At 41.6% G+C, this 21,975-nt stretch overlaps 1 long non-coding RNA gene across 1 annotated transcript in view; it reads left to right on the top strand.

Moving 5' to 3' along the window:
* The window catches only part of LOC146514254 (uncharacterized), a 37,929-nt gene extending 24,050 nt beyond the window's left edge, over nt 1–13,879 (top strand). Inside the window, exon 2 of the long non-coding RNA XR_014875202.1 lies at nt 1,365–13,879. This is a non-coding gene — a long non-coding RNA (uncharacterized LOC146514254). The remainder of the gene's footprint in view (nt 1–1,364) is intronic.
* Nucleotides 13,880–21,975: the final 8,096 nt, after the last annotated feature.

The raw sequence follows: 21,975 nt of genomic DNA, 5'->3' as shown, positions 1-21,975 counted from the left end.
ATCTCCTCTCTCAGAACACACACGTCCACAAACGCACACACTTTCTCTCCTTCACCCCCAATATTGCCTTTCCTGATTCCTTCCTTCCTACAGAGCACTGACTGAAAAAAGTGCAAGTCTCTGTGGTGGTAGCAGCATTTGCGCACAGGTCTAAGGGTTACACACTCCTGCATCCCAAAGAGCTGTGTGCTTCTCACTCACCGCTGTGGGTCAGCACTCAGAGTTTACACAGGGGGCAAAGGTGTTAATGCTACATGCTTTAAAGAAGTACAAGATGTCTTCACTTCAGCTCTAACAGGCACTGTGGGTAAAAGCTGGAACTAATCTGAGGTGTGTGCGTGTGTGTATGCGTATGTGTAAAAGAGAGCATAAGAAAGCAGTGAAGTAGGTAAAGTTTAGAGGTGGTCTCGCAGTGTAACAGTACGCCAACATTGTTTCTTCAGCACAAATAGGAAAGGGGCTTTCGCCTCTTTGCTGCATTTTGATTTTGTGCCTGTTTAGAACAAAGAAGGCCAGTTGTGCAGTGTGAGCACACACTGAAATAGCCTGTCGCTGGCAATTAAAGCAAAATGGGGAAAGCAGCTAATACGTAAAGATTGTCTACATTATCAGAAAATACAGTGTTTATGAGAAAACATGTACATATGTCTCCTTTTGATTCAGTGCATCCTTTTGACTTAAACTTATGTCATTTTGTTTTTTTTGTTTTTTTACATTTTTCTCGTTACCTTATTTTGCTTTGCTCTTAATCTGCTTCGGTGATCTTCATTACATCGCATGAGCAGAACAGGCTCATTATTTGTTTCATGCATACTAAGTAATCTTTTAAAGTCTAATTGATTATGTGCACATGTTCCACTGCAGAGAAAGCAGAGTAAAAGGAAATGGAAAATAGAGCGAAAGGAAAAGTAGCCATTTTTCTATCAATTTCATAACTTTAACTTTGCCCTGAATTGATTATGTTTTTGCTTTTTTTTAGCAATAAAACAGCCACCCAGAAGAAGCTGGATGCATGTTTGGTTCAGCAAAACTAGACTTAGGTCATAGCACTGGTAATGAATGAAAACACATTTGCGAGCAAATCAATTTTTATAACCTTTGCGTGTTTATTAGATATTCTGAGGCAAATGCAATAAAGTGGCCAAAGCCAATATTGTATGCCATGAAGGCTGGTGGAACAATTCCAAACGGTAATGTCACCTCCAAGGACCGAGCACAAATATTACACATGGACTTAAGGTTCAAATCAAAGTGGTGCGTTTTTACGACCATATATGTTTCCTTAAACCCATACGAGAGCGCAAATGACAAAATGCTTATTTTTGTGCGATGATGTTTTTTTTTTTGTTTGTTTGTTTTTTCAGGGTTGGACGCAGACGCAGACAAACACCTTCTAGTCCAAACATACGTGCACACAAACACAGTCACACGCACGTCGTCCCCCTTCTACAGCCAAGGGAAGTAATGAAAACAAATGGTAGAGTTCTATTCCCACTGGGACCTGAGGAGGAACTTAGTCATCAAGCTAATTTTATTCTTGTCTGGCTCAGAGACTCCATTTCCTCTGGGTGTTTTTACAAACGCTGGGCTGCACCACGCCATCGGCCAGTGATGGATATGAGGGCCTGATGGCCGGATGGCAGATGCTGGCCCTGTAACTCAAGCTCCAAACACTTGCTGATGACCCCCCTTGCACCCTTAGCATTCCTCGCTCAATGCAGAGTAGCTGCTTGTGTGTGTGTGTGTGTGTGTGTGTGTGTGTGTTTGTGTGTGTGTGCAAACTTGTACTTTCCAAACAAACTGTACTTCTATTTACTAAGCTTAGAAATATCATAGCCACACAGTTAGATGGAAATTACCGTTTGCATATTAATGCTCCAGTACAAAACAATACAGTGAGTTTGTGTGGTAATTGCCTTTCTCAAGCAAGTCATTTTTATACATATTTAACCTTATCTCACTGTTATCATCATCATTTTAACTATTTAATGAATTTAGGCCAATTTGTTTTTAAAACATGGTCGATAAAATTAATCAAGTTGATTCAGTGAAGTAGGACCTAAAATCTCAAGGATGTTGTTGAATACTAATATTAAATAGAGTAAATCTACCAATCTTGCAGTTTAGTTAAGACCTCTATAACTCTAAGTGCATCCGATTACTCCATCTTTGCTTCCCCTATATGCTATGAATAAGAATCATGTTACCGGCAGTGGCAGGCTGTAGTTTAGCAGCTTAAGCAGTGAGAGCTCTTGTTTCTGCTGCAGGCTACTGTGTTGAGAGGGTGGTTAAGCTTGCAACAAATTCAGATTATTATGTAATTTGTTGTTAGACTTTTTGTCTCCATAATTTCCCAAATATTTGTTGGAGTCGCTGTTTTTGTAAAAAAACAAAAAAAAAAACAAAACAGTGACTAAAATCAGGAATAAACAATAAAACCTAATGAGTGGCTGTAAATCTTTCTGTATGTGACCACAATGCATATTTTTCAAAAAATAAAACTTTACTTTTTTTTTTTTTAGCTGCAACATCTGTGTTTTAAAATGTTTTAGCACACAACCAAGATCCTGTGGTGTGTTTTCTTGAGATTCAAGCATAATGGATTGTTACGCTTCATCTAAAAAGCTATGTGAAACGTTCCTTATTATGTGCTGATTAAAAATGAATGCTAAAAACTCTAATTTTGCCTGAAGTTACGGCTAAAGATGGATGAAGCATGTCACAATGCTTCGTTGGGTGAGCTGGATTAACTGGATCAGCATTACATCTTCCCATCCTCGCTCGCACCACAGTCCCATTCTGTGACATGTACACAGCTGGGAGCGGAGGACACTTGGGACAAAGCAGAAAAAAAGCCAAATGGCTTCCTGTTAGAACTCCTCTGTTACCAGCTTAAAGCCTTCATTCCAATGCATCCTGCATGGATTATTCAGTGACTCTATACCCTTTTAGTCTTGGCTATGGCCTGCAACAGAAAAAAAAACCCTTATTGTTGTTGATTTGTCAGAATGTGGCAACTTTCAGGAGAGAAGGGAAACATTAAAAAGCAATTAATATACTGGTGTGCAAAGAAAAAAGCGGAGTCGCCTCGGCCTCCGGAGGGACTTGGTGTATCCGCAGCCAGACCTAAAAATGCAAAAATCATGCAAAAGATGGCTTTTAGTGTGACTTCTGCAGATGGATGACTGACGGCAGGAGGCGAGGGACAAACAAAGGCAGTTTACGATCAGCATAATCAATGTGACATCAGCACAGTAACATAATGTGCGGGGGTGGGAGTGGAGTTGGGTGGGAGCACAATATGCCCTTTTTTAATAAAACTGCAACTTGTTCCTTATGATTACACCTTCCCGATCTTTGCCCGAAAGAAGTTTTTCTCAGGCTTTTACCACCCCACAAAGAAGACTTAACATCGTGACAGGATATCAGTGACACCACTTTAAAAGCAATCAAGTATGCATCTAAATCTCGAGCTAACAGGTCCTTCTGTGCTTCACTGTAAAGAAGGACCCGGTCGTTCTGTTATTACAGGTCGCTCTGTGCGATCCAAATTTCATTATAAAGTGGGAAAACCTAGCTTGAAATTAAACTAATCTCGTATTACTTGAATTTGAACGGAAAATGAAACTGTAAATAACATTATTATGCTTTGTGTAAAAAGCACGAAAGCGGTTTCAGTTGTGTTTCAACCAAGACTGAGCAGCCCTCAGCTACACAAGCTGATAGCTGTGTAGCTCTGTGTTCAGAACTAATATCCTCGTGTTGGCGTTGTTCCCTCGTCGTCATAAATAATGTTGTTCCAGGTTCAACATTGCAAGTGACCAATCACATTGTTGTGACATCCCCCTTTTGTGCCTTTGAAAAATACTGCCTTAAAAAAATCTACATCACTTGCGAGAAGAGAAACCGCCTCTGCAAGGACAATATGTATAATGCTTACCGTTTATTAAACAAAAGTATCCTGAAATGCAAAGAATTGAAGTTCCTGGATAGGCGGACAGAAGCGGTTTCTCTTCTCGCAAGTGAAGTCAACTTTTTTAAGGCGGTATTTTTCAAAGGCACAAAAGGGGGACGTCACAACAATGTGATTGGTCACTTGCAATGTTGAACCTGGAACAACATTTATTATGATGATGTGGGAACAACACCGACACGAGGATATCAGATCATCCGTTCAGAAGGGATTTGTGGGGAGCTTCAACACATACACATAGGTGGGTGTTGTGCATTATTATGTTATTAAGTTTTCTAAAGTGTACCAAGTAATTGTCACCACAGTTCAAGTGCAGTTTTACACTGTTTTTATACTTTTCTTATTGTAATGATGATTTTTTTTCCACCCAAGATTTCCACCACCACGTCCACATATATTGAGGTGTTAATGAAACAAGTATTTTTTTGTTGGTTCCTCTCACTCCCTTACCTTTCATTCAGTCCAAGGCTAAGGAGAGTGGAAAGCACTGCATCTAGCAATAGCCCCTCAAATCCTGCATGCTACTGCCATTACAATAAGGGAAGAGGAAATCAATTTTGTCTGTGTTTTGGCATTCGAGAATAACCAAGGTAAACAACTGCACAACAATGTAACACTGAAAAAATACACACACAGAGGGAAACTGGAAGTGGCTAACCTTGGTCTGAACACCATGGAAACCGGGCACACCTGGAGATCAGCATAATAGACACCTGGAAACTGACGATTTGAAAGTTGGTAATTGAATTAGATGAAAATCTGTTAAAAGCACTACAAAAATTTGTTCTTATTGGATACAAAGTACCCGTATTTGAAACACAAATCCCACTACTAAATCCTGACAATTTACTACTGGAGCAAAACTGACACAAGCTCTACAGTACAGGCCTGCACTAGAAGTTCAGTCCGAGCTCAGGAATGACTCATGTCTTTTTTCCTCCCCTTTCCTCTCTTTGCTACGTGATGTGACATGTGCTCCAAAGCCCAGGTGTCATGCTAGCTACATGATGGCTTTTTCCTGCTACAAAACTCGTTTATCATCTAAGGGGGCCTGTTGGGTTTTAACTTACTTGGAAGCACTTGATCCTCCATCTTGTCTGCCATTTGGGGCTCACTGTGTCTTGGACGGGGTCACAGGTAGGGCAGCATCGGCGCACACTCCCCCTCGTCCTCCAATCCAGTCAGCGCTTTGACTTCCCATCCTTTGCAGTACAGATAGATAGGGAAATAGGAAGGTTGAAAGAAAAAGGGGAACTAGCTATTGGGGAGTGGGGAGGGCAGCCAGACAGCGTCGGGCAGAGCCGAATCAATTAAGGCACATCAAATCAAGAATTCATGCACACCGAAAGTGACAAATATTGGCTGAGGCGGTCAAAGCTGTCGGGGTCTTGACACAGGTTACCCCACCCTAATCATCATCAGGATTTTCATCATCATCTCTCTTTGTCTCTTTATATCTCTGCCCTCCACATCCCCTATCTTACCTGTGACATCTGTCTTGTTTTCTTCACAAAGATAATTTCCACATATGCAAAGTGTGCATAAAACCATATATCTACAAATATCTAAAATTTATACTTGTGGAGAAATACTGTGTAAAGCTTGGTGAGCACAGCATAAAACAGACACCTGAAATGTGGCTGTAACCCTAACCCTTTAAAATCTTATTCAAGCTGGTGCTGAACCTAACATATGACCTGAAATTATATTTTTGCATTAGTTTTATTGATTAATACCCTGCCTTGCTAATGCAACCTGCTAGCTATGCCATATCTTAGTCGGTAACTGCATATTTACCTGCAAGTGACAACAGCTTTGGATTCAGACAATTACGAAAGAATAAAGCCCCTGATTGGCTTTTAAGCCAAAATTTGATTTGTGTTCATTTTCAGCAGAAATAATATATCAGTATTATGAGTTTTAAAACATAACACAAGTGCAATTTGTTGAAATGGGACTTCTGTATATATTTTTAAAACATTAATTTACATATTTATGGTAATGACGTTCCAGCATGTCAGGCTCTCGTTCCTAATAAAAGCTGGTTTTACAGCAGGTCCATTAAAAGCCTTCCTTACCTCTTGCTGGACCGTTCCAGCACTGAATCAAAAAGCACGTAAAAGGAAAATTCTGTTTGAAAAAGGTAGGATACAATAAATCAGTTCAGGCACTCAGATCCGAGCAAACCGCTGAGCTCAAAGTATCAACCATTACAACATTTGTGGGAGTTATCGGCCCATTTGTGCCCCCTATCTCCCCTTACTCCTCCAGGTCATCCTGGTGTCATCAGCTGGCGTGAGCATATGTCTGACATCGTGGTCTCTATGTCTGTCTGCTTTTCTTTCCCTTTCCCTCCTCCCCTGCCCTCCAATACCCAAAGATCATGTCACCGTCCCTGTCACTTCTGTCGGCCGTGGGCTGGGTAAGGATGTAGCGACCACTTGATATGTTTATATGAGGATTTCGGGGGCGAACATTACCGTGTTTTGAGAGCGGAACATCTGGTGAGGGGAAAAGGTTACAGTATAGGGATACCACTAGAGCCACAGCTCTGCACAGAATTCCTTCCATCAGATAAATCAAGCCGGCAAGTCACTGAGAAACAGGAGGGGCAGTGGAGGGATAAGAGGGTGAAAGGGAGGAAAGGGGCATTACTCAATCTTGTCTGAGAGAAACGGATTGCTTTGTACAAGATGGGCTTCTATAAAAAGGGGAATCCTGTATTTATTGTGCTGGATTCACTCGGCCTCCTTCTCTCTCTCACTCTCACTGCTTCCTTTCTGTAAAAGGTCAGTTTACCTAAATTACAAAAAAAATGAGCTTGGTGTGATTTTTCAGATCTCCACCCTGATTTAAACTCTAGTGTCATGTTTTAATCCAGCACTCAAAGGGTTAAAGATTTTGACTATTGTTGCTAGGCAATGTTGAGTCAGTACAGATTGTCATCTTAAAATTTTCCTTCACTCCAGACTTGATGTGTGATTTAAATGTTTTATATATTTTTTTAGCATTACATATATTCACTGATTATGACTCATATATGTTGCAGCTTCAGCAGATCAAAGAAAAGCTATGTACACCTTGCTAGATACCATTTAGAATGATGAGCATGTTTACATGTCATAAATTTGGTGAGCTGACATAAATTCTTATTGAAATGCAACACTATATCATTCTGCTATGCAATCTGACATTCCTCTTTATGTTTTTATATATATTTTTATTATATATTATATAAACAGACCCCATGTTGATCATTTTTGGCACATTAGCCACTCCCAAAAACATTGTAAACCATGTTAACAATGTGCTCTAGCTCCATTTTAATGGCTTTATTTTGTGAAAGCTTTCCCAAGTTCCAAAACATTACCACACCTTCAAAAAATACACATTAGAATATTTAACATAGAGAACTAATCTTAAACATTTTCACAATTTCAAATGGCAGTTTGTCAGCCTATCTGTAGGTGAACAGTTTGTCTTCATCAATTCCTTTCTTTGATTTTTGATACCAACCTCCACCGCAATATCCTTCCACGCGTCTATAACTCTCCCTCCTACTATCCATTCTTTCCCGTCACGTTGAGGAAATAGAGAATCGAGGCAGGAATGACTAAAGCACATGTCAGAAGACGTAAGGGCTTCTGTGGTGGCATACGAGATGAAGCTGTCAGAGGAAATGCTGTCAGTGCAACACCCAAGTATCAAGGGCATCTTTGTGTCTTCTCCTCTTCTGTGCCTGTCCTCTGTTGCCTTGCTTAATTACACGGCATGTATGCTAGTACTGCTATTGTCAGGGGCTTGACATAGCTACACTGTTGGCATGCACAGAGCCAAGTTTTGACACAGTGCCCCGGAGACTGCGCTGTGTTGTTGTGATGTGTTGTTGAAGGGTTGTCTGCAGAGGCAAGCGAGTTGAGATCAAGAAAAAGAGGTCATGTGGTAACTTTGTAATTTAAAATACTTAAGAAAATTTAAAAAAAAAACATGGATGGGTGTATCCTTTGCAAATCTTTTTAAATGCTTTGTAGAAACTGCCCATTGTATTTGCATATACACAAAGTATTTTCCTGCCTGTGTACGACTCTTAATCTGCACAAGTGGTACATTATGGCTGGCAGTGGACGCATACCTCACACCTCAGATTGACCAGGAAGTAGTTGACAGCTCTCAGTGCCCTGGCCTGCCGCTAATTTCTCCACTTCCTTCCTGCTAGCCTAACTTAGCATCAATCACCTCTCTCCACTTGCACCGCTAGTGCAGACCAATTTCCTTAATGCTGATTGCACTGTAAACCAACTCTCCTCACTCGCTCCGGCTCGTGTTCCGTTTTGCTCGTTCATTCTTCCTTTCTTCCCTTTCACAGCTTCGTCTTAACTTGACAAAGCAATGATTCAAATTTTAAAAGCTCGCTTAGCTGAAATAGATGAATGATGTTTGTATACATTTGCTCAGATTGAGTCTGGGTCGTGTTATGTTCAGCTATAAACTATAAACCCAATCTGTCAATCAATTAAACTAGAAACACAGCTTAGTTTGCCTCCTCTTACTTGACAAAAATAGCATAGCATAGCCTACATGGCTGGCAAATCTGATTCACATTTAGAGGTTTCCACATAGAATTCAGAGAACTCAGTGAAGGGGTGAGTGGAGATCCCTGTTTCCTGCTCACCCATGAGAAATTCCCTACAAGTTTTAGAATCATCACCAAGACAAAAACAGGTTTGCTATGTCTCACCTTCCTTGAATCTGTGCACCCAGCCCACATCTGAAGCCAGGAACTGTGCCAGATTATGTGCCTTTACATACGCCCATGTGTGCTCATGCTTCCTTTTAACTCTGTCTACAAGCCCAAGAGATCCCAACAGGATTCTACCTGCTATAGAAATTCTCACCACTGATAAGAACAAAACCAGACAACAATTTCAGTGGGTCGTAAGTCTTTTTAATTTGTTCCATTAGCGTTATGTGCGGCATAACACAACTGGGATTTTGCCAGTGCCGCAAGCAGTCAAATATATATCTTACCGTGAGAAGAGTTAGACCTAAATACAGCATTCATCAGCTGTCACCTCATCAGTGTCATTCAGACCAATTATGGGATCCAGTTCCAGAATCCCAGTCCAACACACCTTCCATGCATGTACTCCTACGGACTGTGGAAGAATTAGCATAGCATGTTGAAAGTCAAAAATGTAAAATATTCAATTTCAACACAAAGCTGCTTAAGATGACCAAAAAGCTTTCAAAAAATCGAACAAAACATCCTGCTGTTTATACATTTAAAACTACATTGAAGCTTAAGAGAAGATAAAAGCATTAACATTGTGATAAAATTTGAATTTAGTTTCAGTTCTATCAAGTGACCTGGGAATAAATGGTTATAAGATGCCATGCTGATAGTTTTTGCTCAAAATGACCACTGAATAAAAAGCCTTTCTTTAAATATTACCAAATACAAACATCCTTATTGTTTGCTAGATGTTCAAAACCTAAATCATGTCCCTGAGATTCTGCCCTTTTAAAAGTGTTTTTTTGATTTACCTGCTTTTGCTTTATCTTTGTGTGAACTGCATCATGTATGTGAAAGTCTTGAGATCCAGTGGCAGGCTTTTCCCATTGGAGAGATTGATGAAGTGCAGTGGCCAGAGGGCCAAGGGAGCAGTAGTCCCCTGCTGGGACTTCACTCTGACCCACTGAGCACACCACAGTCACACAGGATACATCATTCAATCTGCTGCTAGCGCATGCACGCACGCACGCACACATACACACACACATACACACACAGGCCTTGCAGTGGACAACATAAGGGCTGTATGGGTAGGAAGAAATCGTAGCTGCTTTAACTCTTGTCCTAATGGCTGGTACGGAGTGGCTCAAGTTTCACTCTTGCTCCAGGGCCCACCACTGACATGCTGCTACATTATGTTAGCCTGTGTTTTATTTGGCTCTGTTTGGTATAGCATAGTGGGATAGGAAGTGAGGGAGGGGGTGCGGGGAGTACTACTGAAGGCCCAGCAGGAGGGCTAGTCCAACACAAACAGTAGGAGGCTTGGTGTTTTTTGCTACACACAAACTGCGGTGTTTCATGCAGTCCAAGCCACAGATGGAGCAATTCTGTCACCATGTTTGTGTGTTTTGTGTGTGTGGTGGGATTTGCAGAGTAAATGTCGACAGGTTCGGTTTACAAAATCATCTGGGGTATGTAGTCCTCACTGTATGCCCTATGTGTAAGAAACATAAAAGTGTCCAAGGGAGGAGGCACAAATGCTGCACAGTTTTGAGTGGCACGCATGTCACTTCTTGCTTGATGTATGGCTCAGATTGCCATGGTCAGGTTGCCCCAGTTTCAACATATCGCTCCTAGAATGATCACTGCTTATGCAGCCATTGACACTGACTTGTCTGGGACTGCCTGGACTGGTGACACAGTCTGGGAGATTCCTAGAGAAAGCCTCTGGTGCATACACATGCCTGTCTGCTGACACACACAAGCATGAAAAGTGGGGGTTAGGTCGCCCTGACAAATTACCTACATCCCCGGCGCTCTGGTGGCTCAGCATGGGGGAAACTCGATGGCCCAGTAGGAGGTGGGAGGATAAGTGGAAGGTCAGGGAATTGAGTGGGGACAGCACCCAAAGCCAGTGCTTTCTCCAGACTTGGAGGTGGACGTTTATTTTAAGTCCCTTTATCCAATCTTTCAGCACAACCTGTGTTTGAATGTACAAGGGGCACAGCGATTCAAAGCAGAGTGAGAGTTGTAGACATTTATGTGTGTGCGGGCATGCATGTGTAGAGCAGCAAAGGCCAGCGTTCCAGACTGCAGGGAAAGGATTAGGAGACTGGAATGCAAGACACTCCTTGACCTCGGTGTGACCTTTGAGACTAAATCCCTTGCCCATATCTGTCCCTCATGGGTCATGATCCAATTGGTCACCCCTTTAGAATGCTGACCTCTTATCCACCTCGTCTCTGCCTGCTTGAAACATCTCCATTCACTGATGTTGGGGCCTATAAGCAAGCTCGCTCAGAGGACAACTGCACCATGTTAGCTGTAGACTAGATTTTCAGGGTACCTGAATAACAACTCAATGCTGAAATTCAAAAACATATTTGTTAATGCAAGCCAACGTTAGGGCGGAATATCACTCTTGTTCTGCCTTTCAAGTGTCCATGTACACCTAAAACATAAATGAAGCGTTTCTCTTTACTCTGTTTTGAAAGTCTGTACGCTTTTCCATTTGCAAGCGCGTCGACCAAGAGTGATGGTAATGGAGGTGGAGAGGAACGAACACATCAGAACTGCGAGTGAGTGGCAGTGACACTGAACAGCAGCAAAGAGCTGGGTGGCAGGCAATCAGAGAGGCTCTCTTTCTCTTTCACTTAGGTCCCACATGACATGGCTGACTGGCGAGATGAGAGACAGATGGGTGCCTCGCTTGGCACTGAGGGCCCCTGAATAAAATATCACACTTCTGATTAATTCATATTTTGTCTGCAATGGGGGAAAAAAGCATTATTGTTTTTAGATGCTGTTCAGATGTCGTCTATTGTTGATGCAGAGCCATTCATTAATTTTTTTTTTCTTAAGCTTATTAAATCAGTGATGATTGACGTAATAATTGGCTGGTACTGTTAAGCTGCTGAATTCCAATCACCATATAAATACCTTTAGAATAAACATTGTGATTAAAAGAGTGGTAATATTTAAAGTTTTCTAGTGTAGAAATGAAAACATTTTTTAAAGCAGTGTAAAATCAATGTGTGCATTTCTGATTGGCAGTTTGGTCTGACGAGTCAAACATTTAAAGCAACTTACAGGTCAGGGGAAAAAAAATCCACAAATTTTCACCCAACACAAGCACTTTTTTTGTTTCTTAAACCTTTTAAAACACAATTATCTACACAAATCAAATGAACACTTCAAGACAACACCAACTGGGGCAAGTGGCCTCTACTAACGGAATTTAACTTTACGGTTTCAGCAGCACTTGAAGTCCCCATCCTCAGTCAAAAGCTAGCTAATGAGTTAGTGCCTGTATTTCTTCTTCAAGACAAGGATGCCTGCACTGTGACGACGTGTGAATGTGTGAATGATGCTGAACTGTCCAATCAAATTCTTAAAGAAGGCAGTTAATCCATATCGACTAGTCAGGGATGCACAAAATTACACCCTGAGGGGCAAATTCCAAGCTGCAATTGAAACTGAGCCTCAGAACCTCGGAGTGACTGAAAAACTGTTGCGCTGTCCATAGTCTCGTCCATACAAGGCGTCTGTACAACAAGGTCGATACATATTTATATCATTCGCAAGAATTTAACACATGATCCTAAAACCCTCGATTGACAAGCCACCACTGATAGCACCAAATCACAACAACAGTCACCTCGGGGTGCTTTATATTATAAGGTAAAGACCCTACAATAATACAGGGAAATACACAACAATAGATGAGCAAGCGCTTGGCAACAGTGGGAAAGAAAAAAACCCTTTTAACAGGAAGAAACCATCAGAAGAACCAGGCTCGGGGGGGGGGGGGGGGGGGGCAGCCATCCACCAGTTTGGTGTAAGGGAAGGAAGACGGGACAAAAGACACATCTAGATGCTGTAAAACGGATACCCATGACGTGTTGCTTTGATATGGCATATGTGGGATATGTTATTACAGGTCAGCAAAAGCAATGGCACAATTTAGTGAGAGGAAATACTAATTTCCATACAACATAATAGTCACATCATCCGCTGGCTCCACATTAGTTGGTTCATTAGAGAGCAGTCAAAAAGTGCTTAATGTTAGGGTTATCTGGAGGTAAATGAAAATAAAATGTAATTAGAATGGGTGTAGAACAAGGGGGAAATCGAGATTTAAAAAGGAAGTAGAGGGTGACATGCTAAGTGACCTGTTATGAAGGCACCTGTTATTAACTTGTGAGAGTAACAGGGGAAATAAGGAGCAGTAAAGGAAATACAGGCGTGGTAGAATCCAATCAGCAGTCAATCACTGATTTTGAGGTTAATTATCTATAATGGGTATGCTAAAAGGTCACACAGTTATGTCTTCATGCAAGCAAAAGTTCATTTTTTTTTACAACAGAAGATATTACAGTGTCTCGGTTTGTGGAGAGCCTTTTGATAAACTGCTATGTTAAGAAATAAACGCTTTAGCTTTCTGTATTGTTGTGTGTTGTGTTTTCTCATTCTGGTTAATCTTGGCATTATGAAACTCTGAGTGTGAGCATATTTGCGCAAATGAACACACATGATTGCGTTGTCCCTGGTGTAAGGGTGCTTCTCTGTGCATCTGTCTGACAGGGGCAAAGAGAAGCAGCTGTGAGGAGCCTGCAAGCTTCCCCAAAGGTGCCCCTCACCTGTGTCACCTCTGCCTGCCAGCGCCATCAAGGTGCGTCAGTCTTACTGCTCTGGCACCTTTTCACCTGTGGCACTATTCCTCGCTGGCTAGCACACCGCTATCCTCACCCACTGCTCCCCTCCTTGTTTCTCAAGGCGTCTGTCACTCACCTGTCATTTCTTTCATCAACTCCTGGTTTCCACCTTCTTGCAACAGCCCCGACGAAGGCGGAAAAGGAACCATCGGAGCGAAAATGGTGACCACTTTGTCCCAGTTCTAGGCTTTGCTGCTTCAAAGAGTGACACATCATGGAGGTGGTGACTGACAGCCACTTCACACTACAGCACATTTCTCCGTGGAAGCACTGGAGCCTGGAAAATTGACAAGTTAAAGATTTGACATTCTTGAAGATAATATATATATTGGAATGGTTACATGTAGTAGGAGAGAATGATGAGGTAAAGAACAAACAGTTTACATTTCAGTCCTGAACTGAGCTGACCCTGACACTATTAAAGTTAAACAGACATATGTTGGTACATTGACTGAGCTTGTGCTTCTACTATTCACAAAACAAAAAAATTCATTTTAAAAATTAGAAAAAAGAAACACTGCTGAATAAAACATCTGGAAAAACAACAAATATTTTTCCTGACAAGAGTAATCATTCTTGCTGCACGTCTTTGGTGTTTGTTCTCTCAAAATAAGTACAAAATAAAAAGAAGATAGTGAAGGCCTTTTGTTGGAAAACATATTATGGCGGCAATATTTCCCTGATTTAGTTTATATCTTGTTTGTTGTTTGAAAAGAAAAAAGGTTTAGTAATGTTTAATGTTAAAAAAAAAAAAAAAAATCGATCTAATAAATACTTAATCTCCCTAATACTTTCACACATGTATTTCTTATACCCCTTCTGGCTGTGAGCAGGAGCCTTACTTTCTGTAAATTCGTAGGTAGCTGGAGGGTTTCTGACCTGCCTTTCTGCTCTGAGGATAATGATTGACGCGAGGCTACCCCAAAGGTCAGAAACAGCACCAGTAACAAATTTGCCTTCACCAAGCATACCACACACTGACAGTGTTGCTCAAATTCCAGTCCCAGTGCTGTGTGTAGAAAAACCTCATAGGTTACTTTTTGATTGAGAGGCTGAAGACTAACATCTCTCCAGGCAACGAAAGGAAGGAGGGGATAATGACAATAAGATATCTTATTTTTCTTCTTGCGGAGTTTCCTCTGCAAGGCAGCTCTCACACGAGCAAGGGAGAGGCTTGCAGTGGTATTATTGGAATACTGCTAAAAAAAAAATCAGTTTTTCAAACTATTTGCCACAAAATCCAACCTTGTTACGGCCATACAGTGATGTTTTTTTATTTCACTTTTTTGCCCAAGATTCAAGCACATGCAAGAAAGAACAAAATAAAATAGATTTTTTTAAAGAGCCCTTGGCTGTGGCCCAAACTCTGACCATATCAGTTGGGCTTTGCTGCCACGTGGCATATGGTACAAGACAAACTGTCAGGCTTTTTCCCTCCTGTCTGTGCTTGCTTAGAGATGACAGGAGCAAGAGGACGTTTGTGTCCGAGCAGCAGGCATCAGGCAGGCTTAGCGGTGATTTGGGGGGAAAAGGGGAGAAAAGCAGAGCATCTTGCTGTGGTGAGCAGTGATGTGTCTGCATGGCTGAGTGTGTGTGCGCAGGGGGGGGCTACACAGTAGCTGCGGGGGACAGCACGGTGCCTGCGATTGTGAGGAAACTGCAAATTGATCAAATTGTGGAGGCAAGACTTTGGGCCTATTATCTGGGTCATGTCAATGTCTCTCTGGTCTCCAGTTGGTTCACAGGGCCAAGTGAGTGTGTATGTTTGTGTGTAAAGAGCCGAAGCTCGAAGAGCCAAAAATTGAGCTTTTGTATGTGTGTGTCTAGTCAAACCTCCGTGCGCATGCTGTTTGCACAATGACTCTCCACCAAATAGATTTAACAAACACCAAACACAGTGTCCATTAGCACTTGAGTGATATTTCTGAAACTTTTTGTGGGTGAATTTGAGGTCAAATCCTGCATTTGCAGAAGTTTAACCCTTGTTAAGGTTGCACCTTACACTACTACAGAATTTGGCCCCTAAAATGGAAACTTTTGGAAAAGCCCTAAACCAGTTTTAAAAGGATGGAGCTGTGTTTTAGTCCAGACGGTCAGACCTGACATTTAGATACGATGGTGCAGACGATATGCTGGTCGGGTGTTAACAGTCATAAAAATTAAACATTAAACAATTAAACATTATAGCCAAGTCAGTACATGACTGGAAATTCCTGCCCCATTGCCACAGTGACAGATTACACTTACATTTTTCTGCTAACATTTTCATCAGTCCCACCAATGAAATCTCTGGACTTAGTTGCTATTCTTAGTCTGCAGTATTTTATACAAGTAATACAGACACATGTGCAGTGCAAGTAAATATGTATTTCTCTTTCTAGACGTTGCTTCTGAACTGCATTAAAACATCTTTCTGGATAGGGACCAATTTCTTTGTGTTGCAAAAACAAACTGTATTAGTATAGCCAGAAGCAACTGCTGATTCTTTCTAAACTCAGGAGTTTCTTCAACATTTGTTGTCTGGTTTTCATTGCCAAATTCAGACACTTTTCGAGGGACGAGTTGCCATTTTCTTATATGCAATCCGACATGCACGAGTCACATTGTTCGCCTATCAACAGTGATCACAGGTCAACCCTCTATCAGAGCTGACTTGAACAGAGCACATCATGGCTATTAGCTTAGCATGGTGCGTGATCTCCCTCTTTCTTGTTGCTGAGGGTGCTGTCCTATGCAGTTTAGGGACACATGCATGAGGGAGGGCGTCATCATCACTTGTCATCATGCTTCTGTCATAGTCCCTGGAGTTTCAGTGGCTCCCTGCGGTCCCTTGCCACTCTGCCTGGCTGCAGACAGCTGGTTACCAGAGCCATTGCCTTGCTGCCACATGTTTGGGTGTATCTTATATGCTGGTATGAAGTCCAGTCCTGGGAAAATGTATGCAACATTGTTTTTGTATAAATCATTGTATGTGTTTGTACATTATGGGTGTTCTATGTTCACACCAGCTAATATCAAACAGGTGTGATGGAAGCAGCTCCGAGCACAGAGACTGAACAACTCAATTCCTTGTAAATCAGCAGTGCTGATATTAGCTGTTGAAGGCTAAATGGCCATTATGAATCCTCAACACCCTGACACGTTATGACCTGCCTGCTCTAGTGAGGTATGTTGCACTGTGTGTGGGAAACACATGCACACATATGAATGCATAGAGCCTCGCTGCTCTGTGTGTGGGCCATGTTTGCCACCACTTAGTGACAGGTCAGACTCCTATAGTGTGATCAAACAGCAGCCACAAGTCTCTAGAATTCCCACAACACTCTGCCTGGTGGAGAGTGGACAATAAAAACAAGAGTGGCGGGCTTTCATCACAGGCTTTACCAAAGCCTATCCTATTTTTGTTCCCTTATGTGGAATAACTTTTTGAAGATTAGCTAAATAAATATGAGCAGTGGCTCAAAATTGCACACACAGTGTAGTCTGTGCATGTTTTACACTCCTTGAATGTTGATAAAAGCAATAAAAGCAACAATTTGACTTTCAGAATAGGTCACAGGTTTTGCTATCATTTCCATTCTTTATTATATTCACCAATGTGGCTGCTGAGATGTGAGATGCGATGTTTGAAAGTCAGGGCAAGAAACACAAAACACTCAAATGATCAAAACACGTGTAAATACCACAACACTTTTGCCAGATAATCTAACACAGTGCACAGGGAGGTAAAACTAAAAGTAAGGGCATAAAAAAATAGTCCACTGTGCAGAAAAAAAGCTGTGTACTTAACTACAGTATTTTAGTTGCCAATCACCATTTTGAATACAATATTATTAACAAGGCCGCGTGCTCTATGGCCTAAATCAGCACTGACAATTTGCCAGTGTGGGTTTTTTTTCTTGTCTGTGTTGGCACTTTAGGGGGATCTTTTCACAGTGGGAACAAATCAGCATGAAATGGCATAGAAAAAGATTGAAATCTTCTTAAATGGTGCATGTTTTGTGTGACGATTATAAAGAGACACAACTGCCTTGCAGCAGCACATCGGCTACCCCCATAAAGAGATGGTGCCGATGTCTTTCAGTGGCCCCTTAGTCCCCTCATTTCCGGTGCCTTTGAGAGCGAGGTACTTAGAGCCCGTTGACATTACATCGTTGTATGTCTAGCACTCAAGTGCGAGGGGCAGATGTATTCTGATTTAGGCAACCGCTGCTGATTAGTGCTATAAAACTTGAGGCTAAACAGGAAAACGGCCAGTCAGCCAAGAGGTATTGTAGTAAGGAAGGGGCCCTATCTGTAGTGCTATCAGCCACAGCCCCTGTCTTACACTAATGGAATTGTCCTCCACCCCGGGCTGTGTATTACCATAGATCTATGGGATAGTCTCAATCCAACAGGAGAGCTCGTGATTTAATTAGGGGCCCCTTTCTGACTCACTTACAACGCAACAACATCAAGACAGGGAAGTTCAGACACATGGCAAATAAATAAACTAGGGGCTCCTTCACATCAGTGTGTGTGTGTGCGTGTGTGTGTGTTGTGTTGCGGTATATGACCAGGCTGATTATTCAAATAAGACATGCCTTTCAATACACACACTAAAATGTAGTTGATGGTAGCCCTGTCGGTCCTTAGTCTGTACTGGATATCTTTTATTTGGACCCATTTAAGGCATTACATATAATATGAATGAAATTTAAATTGAGTTTTAGTTTCACTTATTGTTACTAAGCTAATTTGAATTTAGTTGTTTGGCCCTAAATGGACTGAAAAAAAATGGAGAGCTTATAAATGGGAGGAAAACATTTTCAAGTCTCCGTATGATCTACTGATCTAGTATGTAAGTGACCCTGTGACTTTTATAAATACGCCGCTGTTATAAAACAAGTCTTTCTTCTTTTCTGGCATTGTTTCCAGCTGGCAGATCACCAAGGGTGAGTGACAACTTCCAAAACAATAGGCTACAGACAATGACATAATGTAATTTAATCCTTTCCACTTGGAATCGATTGTTACACCTTAGGGTGCAACATTTTAAGATTATGTTGTTTTATCCAGGAGTTTAATCTATTATTTTTTGAAGAAGCAGCACATTTTTGCTCATTCTCTCATTGACTGCAACAAAGCAGTAACCACAACCTAGCTGTCAGCAAAATTTGGACCGCATTTGGACCAGCTTTATTACATCATGGGTGTGAAAAGATATGGATTTGTGAAGACTTTCAAAATCAATGCCTTTTTTCTGTCATTTGCTCTTAGCCTTTATTCACATTTCACGACAGACTTATAGAGAGAATCGACTTGTGTAATTTCTGTGTTGTTCAAAAAATGTGAGTTTTTTCAACTTTCAAGTAGCAGTATCATATTAGGTTTTATAGGCTCCTCACTAAATGATACTTCTGCTCATATTGCCAAAGATTAGGCAGAGAAATACCATTGGTGTATCTGTGTGGGCTGGGCCGGCGGGTAGCCGATGGGCCTCTGGCTCCATGTTATGAGCTCCTGGACTACGGTGCTATTACCTGCACCTAATGAAGTTATAGCAGGGTAGGGGCTACAGGGCAACGACTCCCTGTAGATTGCTGGGTCTGTGTCTGTCATGGCCCACACACACAGAAACACATTCCCACATAGGTGGGAATACACACACACACACACACACACACCTAGACACTTACACAAACACACAAACACACACTTCTTCAATGCATAGTTATGGTGCATGCCTGAAACTAACAATCAAAAGGCCCCTCCCCTTCTTTCATCCTTCTTGTCCTTCTTTCTTAAAATTGGAGACATGGTGCAGATTGAGGTCGTATCTGTGCTTTTGGTGTAGACGTAGAACCTGACTGTCTCTATGTCATGGTAAGCACACATTAAGTCCTCTTGGCCACCCTGGAGTCCTCGTTGGCTAACTCTTAAAAAGCCCAGGCAACACAATTATCTTTTATGACCTGCCAGAAAACACTGGCTGTGGGGAGGCTGTGGAGGTCTACATTTCGGCCTTACGGAGGGAGAGATACAAGTTGTCACCTGAGTCCATCTGTCCTTCTGGAGCAGCCCACCAGCGGTGACTTTTGGACTCAAGAGGCCAGATTTACTGACGTGCTGCACCAGCACAGACAGACTTTGTGCATAAGAGGTGGGAAGTTTTTGGGAGTTCCAACGAGCAAAATATAGGGACAAGAATAAGCATGCAATTTACTGTCAACTATGTCGCTATTTAGCACACACACACACACACACAAAAAAACATATTATTTTTTTGCATTTGACATTGAAATGAACTGACTGTGCCTGTGTTTAGAAAACAGCACCACTTTTGTAAATCACTCATAAAACTAATCAAACCAAAGAGGGCTATTTGGGGATTGAGCTCAGATGCTATTTCGCTCTGTTAAGAAAATCTGACTCTAGTGATGAACTTGCTTCACTTAGCTCAGTAGAAATTTCAGTTATAGTCTATTTATTGTCAAATTTTAGTTTTTTAATGCTACATTTCTTAAAATTTTAGAAGCAGAGGAAGATATTTATGGAGGACTAAATTCTGCATGAGGATCAGTAATTTCATACAACTATACAAAATTCCCTCCTAAAAAACATCTATTTTATCCATGTTCCAGACATCCACATATCATGATGAATCCTCAACACACATTTACTTTTCAGCACTAGTTTACTTTCAGAGTCAAGTCATGTTGGTTTTTAATTGAAAATAAATAGTTCATTTTCCTATTAAGTTCTGCATCTCTCCGTATCCATCTGTCATCATACATATAGTAAGTACACTACATAAAGTCTAATGAAGGGATTAACAACATGTCCCTGGTATAGAGTGGACCTATGTTTCTCAATTGAGACAATTGTCTCTGCTATCAGGGCATGCTAAGGGTCAACACTGTAAATCAGTGTACTGGGATTGATCATTATATATATGGGCTTTATCACCCCTAACTAGTGTACAGAGGCAGGAGCAGGAGGCAACCTACAAGAATGACAGCCATCAATTCTTGAAGCCCTCCTCCTTGCTCATCTCATTAAAGGGTAGTACATCAGAAAGAAGGCTGTCAGGAAGTTGTAGAAATAAAACTGGACCGTTTAAAAAGCTAAAGGGGCATGATGGGGAAAAAATAGATTTAAGACTTGATGGTGATTACTTTTCCGGTCATGTTTTTTTTAATTCATTCTTCATTCTTTCAGCTTCATTTTACAATTCTTTCTCAACCCCTTTCCTGCATTCCCCTTCTTTTATCTCCATATGAATCACATGTTCATTGTGCTTTCTCACTCTTTGTACCTTGACCTCAGTGATTCAGGTCCTATCTAATTAAAGACAACACGGTTAGGTCGTGACAACCCCAACCTGAGGCTGCAGAGCTTCTGTAAGAACTCTGAATTATAGCAAGAATTCATCTCTCCATCAGAGAGCTAAATGTGATTGGATTGCTCATGTCAAAGAATGACAGCAAATTCATGCTGAGGCAAGCCTTCTGACTATGTGTTCAAAACTTAATAAAGGATGATTCAGTTTACATTCAGTTTGTAAATCATGAATGCTAGCAATCATTATTTCCTGTTGAGTTATGATAACCTGTTTATAGGATGCGACAATTGACTCTGTTATTAATTTGTGCCGGATATTATACTTATTATAGTGAGTTCTCAGAAAACGAAGCACAATCTGCACGTTGATTGCAGAATGCTGAATGTAGCCTCTATTTACCGCTCATTCACAGGGGTATTGGAATAGTCTGGACATAAACTCCTTTAAATACTTAACCACATATTTACTTTTAATAGGTTGCAGCTCTCAGTCCACAAATGCTGCTCTCTGATCATATTGTGTTTATCATGGTCATGATCAGTGAATGCTGCTATGACCTTTTGTTGTTATCCACTGGCGACAATCTTTTCAGATAATATCCCTGAAATCAGGAAAGCTGGGGCCTTCACTGAAGGACCCTTATTGTAGTGATGTGTGCATATGGAGGCCGTAGGACTGCAGGGTAAGAGCCAGTTGCCTGCGTTGGTGTATCTTATGGGACAGGCGGTGTCACACCAGGACCTTAACAGGCCTACTGATCGTCCCTGTAGAGAATAAGGATAAAAGGAAAGTCTGACTCCGACGTGTCCCCAGGCCCCCTGTACAACTGGGGAGCCTGCCTGCAGAAGCTGGTGTGCCTGTTTACCATCTTACCAGGGGTCCCCACAGTCGACGGCAACGCCTCGCCTGCACGGACTAGAAATGTCTTGTGAGTATGGGCAAACGCGCTGTGAAGACAAGAATATGGAAGCTGACAGAAATAAACGCGGGTTGGGGGAGAGGCGAGAGGCAGAAAGGGAAAGGGAGATGCAGCGAGCGGCGGGGGTCCCGAAGTGCTGAAGAGATTGTGATGGCATGGTGGCCAGAGGCCTTTCAGCTGAGTGGGCACTACTACATTTCCCGTCTACGGTTCAGGAGCCGCATGCTGGTGTGTCTGACACACAGAGAAACACCGCCTGCTCACCATCTCTGGCTATGTGCACTAATGTCTGTTGTTTTTTGGTGTTAGAAT

The sequence above is a fragment of the Neolamprologus multifasciatus genome, chromosome 7 (genome assembly GCF_963576455.1).
Source record: "Neolamprologus multifasciatus chromosome 7, fNeoMul1.2, whole genome shotgun sequence".
Taxonomy (NCBI): Eukaryota; Metazoa; Chordata; class Actinopteri; order Cichliformes; family Cichlidae; genus Neolamprologus; species Neolamprologus multifasciatus.
The sequence above is the reverse complement of the archived record's forward strand: the minus strand, read 5'-3'. Positions and strand labels throughout refer to the sequence as shown.